The sequence below is a fragment of the Neovison vison genome, chromosome 4 (genome assembly GCF_020171115.1).
Source record: "Neovison vison isolate M4711 chromosome 4, ASM_NN_V1, whole genome shotgun sequence".
NCBI lineage: Eukaryota > Metazoa > Chordata > Mammalia > Carnivora > Mustelidae > Neogale > Neogale vison.
In genome coordinates, this window is record NC_058094.1 from 83210844 (window position 1) to 83226437 (window position 15594).

General features: G+C 36.6%; 1 pseudogene; it reads left to right on the top strand.

Annotated features, from left to right (window-relative positions):
* Positions 1-13178: 13178 nt before the first annotated feature.
* Positions 13179-14914, top strand: LOC122905359 (annotated as a pseudogene).
* The last annotated feature ends 680 nt before the right edge of the window (positions 14915-15594 follow it).

Here is a 15594-nt window from a genome sequence, read left to right on the forward strand (position 1 = left end):
CTTGCTTATTCTCACTAATGGAAGCTACTACCTTCCATCATAAGGTGTGCTATAAAGAGATCTATGAGTCAAAGAACTGATGGAGGCCTCTGGCCAACTGACCAAGTAGAGACAAACCTGGTCATCAACCACATGAATGAGATTTGAAGTGAATCTCTCTCAGTAAGACTTCCAAGTAGACAGCTGCTCTGGGAGGGAATGCACATGACATTATGCCCATGCATAGAATAAGATATGCTTGTTGTGTAAAAGTAGCACAAAAGGCCATTTTGCACATGAATCTTTTGAGGAAGCATTGGAGAGTCTGGGACATTTTGCCCACTGGGAGTTTCTGCCTTCTTGTGGTGTGGATGCCTTTTCATGAGCAATAATATAAAATGCAAATATCTTTATATCCTGTGCTAGATCCTAGTGGTCCATTCACATATTTCTCTCTTAATCCGTTTTGTGACCAATTTTCTTTTTTTTATCAATTTTTTAATTAACACATAACATATTATTTGCCCCAAAGGTGCAGGTCTGTGAATCATCAGACTTAGACACTTCACAGCACTCACCATAGCACATACCCTCCCCAATGTTTATAACCCAACCACCCTCTCCATACGCCCCTCCCCCCAGCCACCCTCAGTTTGTTTTGTGAGATTAAGAGTCTCTTATGGTTTCTCTCCTTCCTAATAGATATCATATCCTGATTTTATATATATACATATATGTATGTATATATATAATATATCTTCTTTATCCATTCACCTGTTGATAGACATCTCGGTGCTTTCCATAGTTTGGCTATTGTGGACATTGCTGCTATAAACATTCAGGTGCATGTGCCCCTTTGGATCCCTACATTTGTATCTTTAGGGTAAATACCCAGTAGTGTGATTGCTGGGTTGTAAGGTAGCTCTATTTTCAGCTTTTTGAGGAACCTCCATGCTGTTTTCCAGAGTGGCTGCACTAGCTTGCATTCCCACCAGCAGTGTAGGAGGGCTTTCCTTTCTCTGAATCCTCACCAGCATCTGTTGTTTCCTGACTTGTTAATTTTAGCCATTCTGACTAGTGTGAGGTGGTATCTCATTGTGGTTTTGATTTGTATTTCCCTGATGCCAAGTGATGTGGCAAACTTTTTCATGTGTCTGTTGGCTAGCTGGATGTCTTCTTCTCAGAAATATCTGCCCATTTCTTGGTTGGATTATTTGTTCTTGGGTTGTTGAGTTTGACAAATTATTTATAGAGTTTGGATACTAGCCCTTTATCTGATATGCTGTTTGTAAATATCTTCTCCCATTCTGTCAGTTGCCTTTTAGTTTTGTTGTGTGACCAATTTTCTAATCCATTGCTTTCCAACCCATTAACCTATATATCAATATGTACCCAAACAGCAGCCATTTCTCCTTCTTATCAAGGTCAATAAATCCTGTTCTTTGGTGTGATTTTCCTTCTCCATGTTGTTTAGGGTCACCACTGGGTATGGATATAATTCAGTGACCATCCACTTGTGGCCAATGTCATCATATGATGTGAATTCATCCCTCAATCAGGCTCATGTATTTTTCCTCCTCTATTAAGTAGAATTCCCCATGAGCTTTAAAGATGAATTGAGGGAAAGTAGATGAAGAATTAGAAGCTGGTGCCATGGAGAAGTCTGAGACACCTGTTCCTATGGGATACTTTTAGTTTTTAAGTATGTTCAGGACCTAGACCTGGGGAAACAGGGGATGTACTCAGGTACTAGAAACAGACCATACTGGGACCTTTACAAGGAAACTACCAAATAGAATTATAGTATTCCACTGAGGTATACAGTCAGATGGACCAAATCAGCAGTGAAGTGTCTGGGATAGCAGACATTTCAACCTCTTTCTTTCTATACTTCATTCCCTATATCCTAGTACAATACCATGGGATAAACCTAATAGAAAGCCAGAAAGCAGTAGAAGCTAATAATGAAGTCTATAAAGGTCAGCCTCTTAGGGCACAGAGCCAAGTGGTGAATAGTAGAGAGTAAACCAAAGGAATAAGCAAAAATGTCCAGAACATTTGCTATGGCATTTTTCACACATTCATTTTTGACACTTTTTTTTTTGGTCTTTAAATATTTGGGTGTGTTTATTTTCATCAGAATATGGATGGATATTATTTTGTTTCAATTTATTTGTTGATTGGTTAGGGTTTTTTTTAGGTCTAATTCTATTAACTCTATCTTTTAAAAGCATACTTCATATATTTTCATCCATATAAGATGGACTGTTTTTTCATTTTGTCCTGTATTTGACTGCATAAAGCAGGAAACTGTTTAGAATGGCTTAATCAAATGGGGCATTGGCTTTTCCTATGTAATAAGACTATCAGAGATAGACATTCCAGGGCAGGTATATGTGCCTGAATAAGTCAAGAAGGGATGGAACATTGGGGCTCCTCATTCACCCTTCTTCATATGTGACTCATCCTCACAGATGCAAAATACCTACTTTACCCACAGGCGTCAGTTCATTAGGCAACCAGAAAATGGTGGCTAAGTTGGAATGGGAGACAAAAAGTACAAGCCAATGGAAGGCTATGTACATTTTCAGAAAACAACATATCCAGGAACCCTATTTCTCACTTACATTTTTCAGTACTAGACCTATCACCACAAATAGATTAAAAAAAAAAAAAAAGTGTCAGTGCAGTCTGGGTACATTGCTCTGGGGGATTAAAAAATATAATTCTATTTTTATGGATTTTAGGTTAATACATAGCAGTATTAAAGATACTCTTTTTTCCCCTCCAGTTAGTTTTAACCATTCTTTTTGTATTTCATGTTCCAAAAGCAGTTCGACAACACTGTGTCAATGAAAGGATTACTTTTTATTTGTGGACTCAGAATGTATGCTCCAACAATTCTGATAATTTCTAAGCTTCTATCACATTGACTATCCTACCCTCTATTCTGTCTTTTCTATCCTACAGGAATCAAATAAAATATATGCTATACCTTATTAGTTTTTAATAATATGACTTATAATAGAATCATAATTCATTAGTTTTTAATACACTTATCTAACATAAATTATTTCCCAGAACAAAAAATGTCAGATATTTTAAAAATGTATTTTTGAGACAAAATTACAGAACAATCCCAGACCAAAGCTAGAAGGATAAATCAAATTTATAATAAAAAATAGACATTAAACCTCATATCCTCTGTAATCAGAGGAATTCAAATCTGTTGCATCTTATATTCAAATAGCATGAATCTCATCATAGTGGATATTAGAAGATTTGTTTTTAGTAAAGACATTTAAGTGTCATCACATATTCTGGAAAGGCTGGGGCAGTGCTATGGGGATAAGTCTCTGACTTGTGAACTCAAGGCATATTTTATAAAAACTTGTGCCTACCATGCATTTCCTCAGGCTCACAGAATTCAGTGAGAATGTAGTCAACTGAAAACAGTGGTTCACAACCAATTCTATGTCTCATCACACCTAGAGTATATTGTCCACTCTTACTGTTATTAATGGCTCATCAGAATTAAATGTAGCTGAGAGGGATGGAATGAGGAAGTAAAGAGAAATGATAAGATGGAGGAAGGCTAGCATAGCCCTGGGGGCAAGTGGAGAAGAAAAGGTAATGCAGAGGCATCTCACTGTCACTCAAGTGTAATTCCATCCTTTACTCACACTTTCCCTGCCATATCACAACTATTGACCAGGAGGTGACATGTTCTGGGAATTTTCTTCTTGAATTTGTCATTTAATAAACTTATTAAAAGATGTTCTTCATTTGCCAATAGTATTCAGAATGTAGGGCGAATGAATATGTCACATAAATCTCAACTACATAAATCTGGTATCCAGAAATTAACTGAATATATACTTGGAAATAAAAGCATCAGCATTTAGTCTCTGGGCCCAATGGACCCTTTTTAATTCTTTATACTTATTTTACTGATTTTATATGAGTAAGAATAAAGGAATAATGAAAAGGAGATTATAAGAAATTGTAGTAAAATTTTAACCATAGCAAACTCAAAATTTACTTCCTTATATGTAGCCAAAATTGGCAATGTCTTCTGAATGTAAGTAACTGCTCATCAATTATCATCATCATGTATGAATCTGGAATATATCCATCTTGTAGATACTAGAATGAGATTCCAAATATGTCGATTCCAGCTTATCACCACTAGTGATTCTTTTAAAAACTGCACCGTCAAAATACAATACTCAAATAATTTTTGAAACCTGTGATGGCTAATAATAATCTTGAAGAGAAGATTACCACCTTTTTGCTATATTACTATCTTTAAGTTTTTAATTATAAGCATCATTTAGAATGACTTATCTCATAAATTTTTAGTACCCACATCATTTATTTCCTTCCAATCACTTGCTTTCCAATCACTTTCCAATCACTTGCTTCCAAGCACTTGCTTTCTTCATTTGTCCACTTCCAATGAGCATCAAGTAAATTTTGGCACATAAATGTAATGAAGAATAAAAAATTCTCTGACATATCTTTCTAACCAACTGGGATGGGCCAGGATCTTGTCAGAAAATATTGCATGATGAAATCCTTCCTGTTGAAAGACTAAATTGATATAAACATCATATTTCCTTTCTTACTTCAATATGCATTGTTTATTTATAAATTCATGAGTTTTAGAAAATTCATGAAGGATACTGTCGTCTGAAAATTAATCTGATATTTCAATCATGTAATCAAATTTACCATGCTCATTATAGTCTCAAGTTCTTTTATCTGCTTTCATCTTCTGATTTCTTCTGATAATTGTTACCGGTCTTTCTCTGTTCTTTTTTTTCTCTGTCATTATCGGTGATGAATGAAAAATTCAATCTCAGTTGTGTTAAACAAAATTTCAAAAATAGTGTAGGGGCGCCTGGGTGGCTCAGTGGGTTAAAGCCTCTGCCTTTGGCTCCAGGGTCCTGTGACGGAGCCCCACACCAGGCTCTCCGCTCGGCAGGGAGCCTGCTTCCCCCTCTCTCTCTGCCTGCCTCTCTGCCTACTTGTGATCTCTGTGAAATAAATAAAAAACATCTTTAAAAAAATAGTCTATAAGGATGGTGTCTTCAGTCTTTCATACATTTTTGAAAATTCAGAACTCTAGGAAATGCAATAAGAAATATGATAATGCAATAGTTATAGTTTATTATATTTTTGAATCATCTTTTAAACTAAGGATAGGCAAATTTTTGCTATAAAGGACCAGATGGTAAATATTTTAGCTTTTTGAGCTATACAGTCTATGTCATCTTGTCTCAAGTCTGCCTTTGTAGTGCAAAAGCAGATATAGATGATACATAATGCATGTGCTTGGAGGTGATCCCATAAATCTTTATTTATAAAATCAGTAGACAGGCTGGATTTGGTCCATAGCTGCAGTATGCAGTGAACACCTGTTTAAGATTCCATGATTTTTTTTCCTATTATTTCAGTGTATTTTAGCCTAGTTGGAAAAAATTTCTAGGCAGCAATAAATATCTACCATGATTCAGAAGCAAAATAGAAAAATGTAGAAAAACAGCTAATAAGATATAGAAAAATAAAGTCACTACGATTCCTATTCTGAGATTTAGAAGATGGCCCAATGATTCAACATAAGAATTGCAAAACAGAATTATTACATATGAAATTAGTAAATTTTATTTTTGATATTTGAATAGTATACTGTAAGTGAGAATAAAATGATAAAATAACACTTGTTACAAACACTTTTGATGGTACAAAAATATCATAAGCTAAAAGTTTAGTGGCTGTTGGTAGACCGAAGTTCTTTTTATATAGAAATAAATGAAGGTCCTGAGTTGGGATAAAAACATGGATGCTTTCATCACCTTCCTCTCTAAAATTGTTATCTGATAACAAGTGTCAGTAATAGTTAACCATAATAGATGAAAAGGATTATGCAGAGATGAACACCAATAGGAGCAGTATGATTGCTGAATTAAGCTTTGCATTAACAGTCAGGTGAGGAAAAGGTAATTTTTTTAAACCTATGATATATTATGAGAAAAAGACTCAGACTAGGAAGTCTAAGAATCCTAAGGGGTACTCTATAGGTCCAGTTTTGGTAGTGATCTTTGCCTCCAATAAAAAGGAATATACATTCTCTCTGCAAGAAAGCATGGTCAATTTAAGCCCTCGGGCATGTACCAACTAAGACTGAATACATTTAAGCACACAATCAAAATCTAGTGTACAAGGAAATAAGTTAAATTGGATGAGAGTTAGTGGAAATGAAAAATAGAAACATCATCCCGGTAACTTTAGATCCTTGAAAACTTTAGATGTTACAGTTATTCTATACTTGATCCTTGAACAGCATGGGTTTGAACTGCATGGGTCCACTTACATAGGGTATTTTCAACAGTTTTTTGTCTAGCTCACTTTATGGCAATAATACAGTATATAATACCTATAACATACAAAATCTACATTAATTGGCTGTTCATGTTGTCAGTGAGGCTTTCAATCAACAATAGGCTATTAGTGGTTAAGTTCTGGGCTATTCAAAAGTTAAAGATGGAATTTAGATTGCATTGGGTCGAGAGTCAACTATATAAAAATGTAAAAGGTTTATAAAATAGAAAGTAGCATCACAAAAGCCCAGAAGTTATTAAGTAATAGAACATCAAAATGATCAGAAAGATTTGAAAAAATCTCTCTCTATATATATATATCACTTAATCTTTGTATATAAACTATATATAATCTGATTTTAATAAATATATATATTTATAATTTATAAATCTGTGTGTGTGTGTGTATATATATATATATATATATATATATATACGTTTAATCCGAATAACCAAGTCTAGTTAATTTTTCATCCTAAATTCTTATCTCTCAAAATGCATCTCTTTTTCTCCATTGTACCATTATATCTGCTCCTAGGTGGCCATCATCTCTTATCTGGTCTTCTGTAATATCTTCCAAACTGACCTCCTTATATCCATTCTTGTATCTTTTATTTTTGAATGCATATCTAGTTATGTTCGGCATTCCATTATATCACAATTGCCTACCACCACCTGCTATGTTCTGCCTCCCCACGACCATGTTCTCCAGCTTATCACCATGTCCTCACGGAAGAATCATATCCTTTCTTTGCTGGGATTTTCTCATTATAATATAAAATTATAGCACTTTGTATTCCTTCTTGCTCATACCTTTATTTATTTATTTTTAAGATTTGCTTATTTACTTGAGAGAAAGAGTGTGAGTGGGAAGAGAAGAAGAGGGAAAGGAACAAGCAGACTATGCACTTGAACATGGAGCCAGAGGCAGGGCTCAATTCCAAGACCCTGAGATCATGACCTGAGCCTAAGTCAGGAGTTGGATGGCTAGCCAGCTGAGCCACCCAGGTGCCCAATAGCATGTTCAAAAAGTGTAACTGTGCGTTTACCTGAGTGACTCTTTTTTTTTTTTAAGATTTTATTTATTTATTTGACAGAGATCACAAGTAGGCAGAGAGACAGTCAAAGAGAGGAGGAAGCAGGCTCCCTGCTGAGCAGAGAGCCCGATGTGGAGCTCAATCCCAGGACCCTGAGATCATGACCTGAGCCAAAGGCAGAAGCTTTAACCCACTGAGCCACCAGGCGCCCCCTGAGTGACTCTTTTATCAATGTCTGTCTTTCCTCCCAATTGAAGACCCCACTTTTTTCCTTCTTTTTTTACTTATTATGAGCACCTACTATAATGTCTGTCATGTTGTGGTTTTAAACATATATTTTCCAAAAGAATGATTGAATAGTTAGCCTTTATGTGATGAAAACATAACTGGCCTAAGAAAAAATGCTACCACAGTTACTATCATATGAATATAACTTTGTTAAATTAAGATGATCCATGTGGCATGCCAGGAATAGAGAAATAAACAAAATAGAACAGAGTATATAGATTTCACATTTATTATTTTTCATTATGTATAACACAACAAGCATCACTTGTCATTGAAAATTAAGTGGGTGTTAAATAAACTGATATTTACACAATCCTATTGCATTTTCTAGTACATTTATTCCCATACATATGGCTATAAGAGAAAAAAAGAACACTTGTTATTTTGACAATAATTCAATCCTGAAAAATTTATCCTAAGGAAATTATCTCAACTTTCCTTAAAATGACTTTGACCTTGTTTTTCTGTCTACTCAGCTATCACACATTTCCCAGCCACTCCCACAGTTACAACTGTATGATATGTATTTTGAGTTCACCATAAGGTCTCTCTTGCCTCTAGCTATGATTTTATAGCTGCTTTCTAAAATATTTTATTTTTAGGAGTTTTAGATTTACAATACAATTGGGATATAGGTACAGAAGTTTCCCATAAATCCCGTGTCTCTATTCATCCACAGCCACCTCCTATGATCAACATCACACACCAGAGTGGTACATTTTTTTTACCAAGGATGAATCTACATTTACACATCACAATCACTCAAAACCCATACCCGAAGTTCATGATGCACATTTGGCCCTGTCCATTCTACAGGGTAGACAAATATATAATAACATGTGTCCATCAGTAGACTAACATACAGAGTGTTCCCACTCTCCTAAAATCCTCGCTGCTCTGCTGACACATCTCTCTCCACTGCCACGCCATTTGCAACCACTAATCATTTTGCTCGTCTCCATAGTTTTGCCTCTTCCAGAGCGTTATACAGTAAGAATAACACAACAGGTAGTCTTTACAGATTGGCTACTTTCACTTGGTCATGTGCCCCTAAGGTCCCTGCATGCTTTTTGGGGGTGTGATAGCTCATTTCCTTTTAGTCCTGAACTATAACTGCTTTTTTAGCTACCTGAAATACCACTGTTCCCTTTCTCTTTACCTTCTTCCTCCTCATAACCTAACTCACACATACTCTACTCTACCCAATCTTCAACACTTATAATTTGTATTTTTCTTTATTTTAAATGATCTGTCTCCTTTTTCTAAACTGTAAATTCTGTGAGGGGACTAATGGTGTCTATCTCTCCACCACAGCGCTCCAGTGCTTATCACAGAGTTGGACAAACCATAAAACTTCGTAAATATGTGAAAAACTTAGTAAATATGCCAAAGGTATAACATCACTTCATTTTCTTATAATCACAAAACAGGAGTCCAGTACATAAATGTTGGTACATATATTGAGGAGAAGACTATGATATTATTAAAAATGTTAACTCTACAATAGGCCTCAAATGATAATAAAATGGTATAATGGTGTTTAGTATGAAAATTACAATGTATAAAATTATTTATAAATCACATTAAAGTAATACATTTAAACTTTGCAAGAGGATTGGGAACATTTGGGTGATTTTAAACATTTATTATAATAATTTATAAACTATGCATATGCTACTTATTTAACATCAATAAATAAAACAAAAATGATTGATAGAGAATAAGAAAAACCTTCCAATGGATTTCTGGTTCAGACTTTTTAAAGGAACACTGACTTTGTTTCATTTACATAGTATCAAAACCCTTGTTAATTCAATCAAAATATTCAGAATCCAAATATACTGAAATGACCTTTGGTTTTAGTAATAAGTATTTAATTTAGTAATTTTTTCTCTTTTAAGTGATCATATAGACACTGTAAATATAACATAAGTGGATTTTTCCTTGACATGTATATACCTGTGTTCAGCATTTATCTGTATAATAGCATATCATAGTGAGAATCTATCTAGCTTGTAGAATATAAGAATAATTACAGATATAAATTAATTGTTGCATATAAATATATGTGGACTTTTTTACATACAAATATACATGGACACTAATATGCACACTTATATAGAAATGTAAGTAATGTGTATTTGATGTATATTAATAGACTCTCAGATATCAGTTTAACATGACAGGGCACACTTCCATCTCAAATCTTAAAAATGATGTGAGTGTGTATTTGAGGAAAATAAAACTATAATAGTAATAATACTGGATCAAAATAAGGGTGCTATCAAGAGAAAATATTTAAATTTTTTGTCATTGTTTAATACAAAAAAATAATTGCACTGAGAAAAACCACATCCAAAGTTCCATATAATCAAAGAAATGCTACAAAGCTTGAAGTAGTTCTAGGATGAGGAATAGTTCTAGAATGAGGTATATAGGAGGTGGCAATCTCAGAATAAGTGGGCCTGGGGCAGTATAAGAAGGATTAACCAGGGAGATGCATTTATCACAGCATCTCTTTTCTCTACTGTGCAGAACAGAGAGCAAGAGAGGCATTTATATAGAATTTAAAGTATTTAAAAGGAGGAGTCTTGGTCATTCAGTGAGAGCAGATCCACCCCAGATAACTTCAAGTAACCAAAAGGAAGAAAGGGCCCACACACAAAATAATATAGCATGTACTGACAATCTTTTGTTAGGTCTCTTGAATAATTGTTTTTATAGAACAAGTAAACATGAATTTTAAACAGAAGGTGAGTTGATAGACATTGCTAAATATTAACCAAAAATAATATCACAAAATTATGGTGAACTACTCTAATACCTGAAGGTCTTGATATATTTAAGATGTATTGTATATATGACATATCATATATATGATATATTTAAATTAAATATAAACAAAACTGTTGAAGATTTAAGAAGCTAGTATGTACATTATCATAAAATATTAATACCTGGAATTCTGCCTCTGTTTAAGATGTAGGCCATAGCCCCAACTCTGCCCTGAGATGACAATGAGATAAAATGATAACTTTATAAAAGATCATTGCATACATATATATTTTTTGAACACTTCATATATCTGGGGAATCAAAAGAGTCTTAAAAAAACTAAATTTCATGGACTGAAGTGTTCTTTTAGCTGAGAAAAAATCAACTTTCCTCCCTGAGGCATGTGTTGAGTATAAAAACAGGCAAGAAAAGCACAAAGCTTGTCATAAACAAAGGGACTCTTCGCAGAGGATGAAAAACTAATTGAGACTTTAAAAACCAAGGAACCTCTTTGGGATTGGGATTTTTGACAAATTCTAAGCATTCAGCTGCCAAATGACTCCAAAGGGTTTTCACTAAGTAATGGTTAATGCGAGAAATGGGTGTCTTGGAGGAAAAGGTAGAGATGCGGTGCCTGGGTGTCTCAGTTGGTTAAGCATCTGCCTTTGGCTCAGGTCATGATCCCAGAGTCCTACATCAGGTTCCCTGCTTAATGGAGTCTGCTTCTCCCTGGGACCCTCCCCTTTCTTGGCTCTCTCTTTCTCATTCTCTCTCTCTCAAATAAATAAATAAAATCTTAAAAAAAAAAATGAGGGGGAAGGCAGAGAGAGAAGGTCCACACTTCTTCAGTGCAAAAGGAAAATCCTTCTAGCATAGAGGACGGCCTACAATTGATCCAGGATAGGTGTTCTATCCCTGAATGCAACCTAGCCCTAACTCAGATAATTTAATCAAATGATCATCCTCTCACATCACTGATTCTGATAAGCAGCACTATTATTACACCACAATGACCAGTATACTGTCAAGAGAACAAAAGAAATAAAGCATCCAATATAATCAAATTGACATAAATATTTAAAAAGCAGAAAGAAAATAAGAACATGCTACTTTTAACAGAACAACAGAAAGAAGCCTGCTATTTATATAAAGCCATGAAATCCAGAATAAAATGCACGTGGACTAGATTTATGCCCACACTTTACAAAGACAATAGATATAGATAGAAAATTAATTAATTAATAATAACAAGTTGAAAAAAAAAACTGCTGAGTTGAGGAAAGGGAGCTGAGATTCTGAGTACACCAAAGCAGCATTAATTTAGAAGACATATTAACAAAGAGGAGAAAGATGCACAGAGTGAGAAATTAAGAAATATGCAGTTAGTCTTGAGTATTCAGCAAAGCACTGATTGGAGGAAAGTTCTGGAGGAAAGTTCTGGAAACCACAGCATCACACAGAGGCAGCAATACCTAGTACTCATATAGCCAGGCAATGACTCTTCAGCAGGAAAGGGGAACTCTCATGATTCCTAGGCATTGGGTAGAGTCCACAGAAGGGTTTTGCTTCAGGAAAAAGAGCTGAACCAAAATCAGTTCTGGTCTCACCAAAAAAAAAAAAAAAAAATCTTAAAATCAAGATTTAAAAAAATCAAACCATATCTCTGCTCAGAGACTCTGTGGCCTTGTCACTTTCAGACCCAGGAGCCTAACTGGGAAGAGAAGAAATTAAAACTAGTGAAATTAAAAAGAGAGAGAGAGAGAAAAAAAAAAAAAAAAGAAGGAGGAGGGGCACCTGGGTGGCTCAATCGGTTAAGCCTCTGCCTTTGGCTCAGGTCATGATCCCAGGATCCTGGGATTGAGCCCCCTCACAATTGGGCTGCCTGCTCAGCAAGGAGTCTACCTCTCCCTCTCCCATCCCCTTCCCATGCTCATGCATGCTCTCTCTCTCTCTCCCTCCTCTCTCTCTCTCTCTCTCTCAAATAAATAATGAATAACATCTTTAAAAATAAATAAAGAGAAGATTGAGGAAGAAGAGTGTAAAAAAAGGAAAAAAGAAATACTTCAAAATACACATATAATCAAAAGAAGTAGAATAAAATAAATATAATTGAATAAAATGGAAAAGAGAAAGAAAGTGAGAATCCTTATTGAACACCAGTCAGTGAAGCCATCTGGCTAGGTCCACTGTGGAGGGCTGGTGAGCCAGCAGCAGCTGAACCCAGTCTCCTTCAGGCTTGGGAGCTGCCCACACTGGGTGTGAGGGATGACTGGTCCACCCAAGGCTTCCACAGTGGCACTGACAAATTTTTTGTTTCTCCTTCCACTGGCTGCTATAATCTTAAACTGCCAAGAGCCTGATGTCTGTATCTACAGAGAAATGCCTGGGGGTTCTATGAGCAATATTTGGAGGCCTCTTGATGGACAGCTGAAAATTACAAACTCTCAGGAGGGTCATACTGGTTTTGAGAGCCTCTTGTCTGTGGTAATGCTTTCGTGCTGAGCTGACCTTGAACTCTGCTGTCTTGCAACTCTCTGTGCTACAGCTTCTCTTAGCTTCACTCTGCACCAACTGTGGGCATGACCTAGGCCCCAGCTCTGAGAAGAGGTCCCTTTGACCTGTGTGATCCCTACAGGACATCCTCCTGATGGGATTTGGAGTGGCAGGGGCAGAGGAGATGAATGCTGTAGCCCCAGCTGCCTCTATATGGGAGTGACATGAAGTTAGAAGGCAGGGAGGCCTTGCTAAACGAAAATGTCAGTCCGGTGGTGCCTATGCTGTCCATTCAGGGTTATAACTCTGTCAACTTCCAGCAGCTAATTGATGCTGAGTGTACCTTGGACACCACGAAATTTGATGTGATTAAGGGAAAGCCACTTCATATCATGCATTCTCCTTCTTTGAGAGAATCTTGTACATTAATTGTCTTCATCCAGATCGTGGACAAATCTCTAGGAAAAAAGGCAGTTTACAATACTTCTTCTGCTCTTGGAAACACTCTGTCCTTCAAGGTGGTATGTGATGTGAACAGCCCTAAGGGTTATGCATTTGCCCACTTGGAGACCCAGGGTGCTGCTGACAAGGTCTTTGGAAGACAAACAGCAAACTCCCCAATGACTTTCCAGTGTTTGTGAGTAGATTCAAATCTCCAAAGAGTGGGAAGCTGAATTTAGAGCCCAAGCCAAGGAATTCGCCAATGTTGATATCAAAAACTTTGAGGAAGAGGTGAATGATCAGAGTCTGAAAGAGCTATTCAGCCAATTTGGCAAGACCCTGAGTCAAGGTGATGAGAAATCCCAGTGGGAAACCCAAGTGCTTTGACTTTGTGAGCTGTGAAAAGCCTGAGTATGCCAGTAGAGGCCCGTAAGAGATGAATGGAAAATAAATCATATTTATAGACCCTTCACAGAGGAAAAAAAGTGGGTGATGGGTTGAGATGAAGTGGGAGATCTGAATAGCAGAAATGAGAGAACTGACCACTATCAAGAGGTGAATCTCCACACAAATAATGCATGTAACAATGAGAAGTCAAGGGAAGAGTTTTCTCCTTTCAGATTACTCACCTGTGCTAAGGTAATGCTGGAGGATGGGAAAAAACAGAGGCTTTGGCTTCATGTGTTTCTCCTTTCCTAAAGAGGCAATCAAAGTAGTCATCGAGATGGATGCAGGCATGCTGACTCTGAGCCACTGCATGTTGCTCAGGCCCACAGGAAGGAAGGAAGGAAGGAAGAAAAAAGGCTCACCTGACCAACAAGTCTATGCAGCAGATGGCCAAAGTCATCTTAAATCAGTTCCGGCCAGCAGCCAAGAGCTACTTTGTGCCAGCAGCTCTACAAGCTCAGGGAAGACTTTTACATTACACACCTCACCAGTTAGCACAGATGAGGCCTAGTCTATGTTGGCAGCAAAGTGGGAGACTCCAAGCCTTCCGAGGAATACCACGCATTATAGGCCAGTCTGGGCTTGTCCAACTCTTCACCATCTGGCTCCAACTAGTAATGTTCCATCCTCTCATGGCCCTCCCTACTGCCACTCAGAGACTCCGTGTTCTCACAGCCAAAGTATAGAACTTAGCACCTCATGCTGCTGTTGCTGTTACTGCCTTGCAGATATGCTCTCAGTGTCTGCTACCCTCACCCTGTCATACAGCCTCTGCAGGCACCCCAGCCTCTTTGCATGTGATGGCACTAGAGCCCCTGACCACTTCCATGCTGGCCATGGCACCTCCCAGGAACAAAAGCAGATGCTAGGATACCAGACGTTTCATTCATCCAAACAATGCATTCAGACTGGATGGAAAGACTATAAAGACTGGCAAGTCTGAGCTGCTACACATTCCAGAGTCTACTGGATCCCTCCACCCTAAAGTGGACAAAGCTGCTGTTCTACCCTTCCTCATGCTAAGAAAGAAGCTGTCCAGAAGTTAATATCTGTTGCCATTGCTGCATCTTAGACAAGGAAAAAAAATAAATAATTCAAGAGCTAGATAACCCCTTATGGAATTCAGCTCAAGGTTTGAAGATTTCCTAGCTTAACCTGTGGACTTCAACACTAAGAACCACAAATTACAAGTTCAGTTGGTCACTTTCTATCAAAAGGTCAATTATGAAGTACCTAGCATTTTTCAGTTAAAGGAATATGTTCTCTGGGTTCTGCTACTGTCCAGACAATGTTAACTATTGTTTTTTTCCTATCGTGGGCTTTGATTTTTCCCTCTAGAAATTTGTTTTATTTAATGTAGCTAAGTCTTAAGTTTTTCAATAAAAAATTCATGAAAAAAGATTAAACCAATTCCAAGTAATATAAATGTATCTCAAATAAACTAAAAGTCATGATAGGAGTAATAAAATATTCAGTACCATGAGAAAAAGTTCGCAATATCTAGAATGTTAACAATGATTACCAGAAAGGCAAAAAAGCAAAATACGTCCCATAATGAGGAGAAAAAGTCATTACTCATCCAGAATTGGCAGGAATTAGCTGACAAAGACATTTAAGTAGTTACTGTAACTCTATTGCATGTGTTCAAAAATTGAAGTAGAGTTGTGGTGTTACAGAGACCCAAATCAAACTTCTAGAGCTAAAACTAAATGTTTCTGGATGGATTAACAGTAAATTAGATATACACAAATT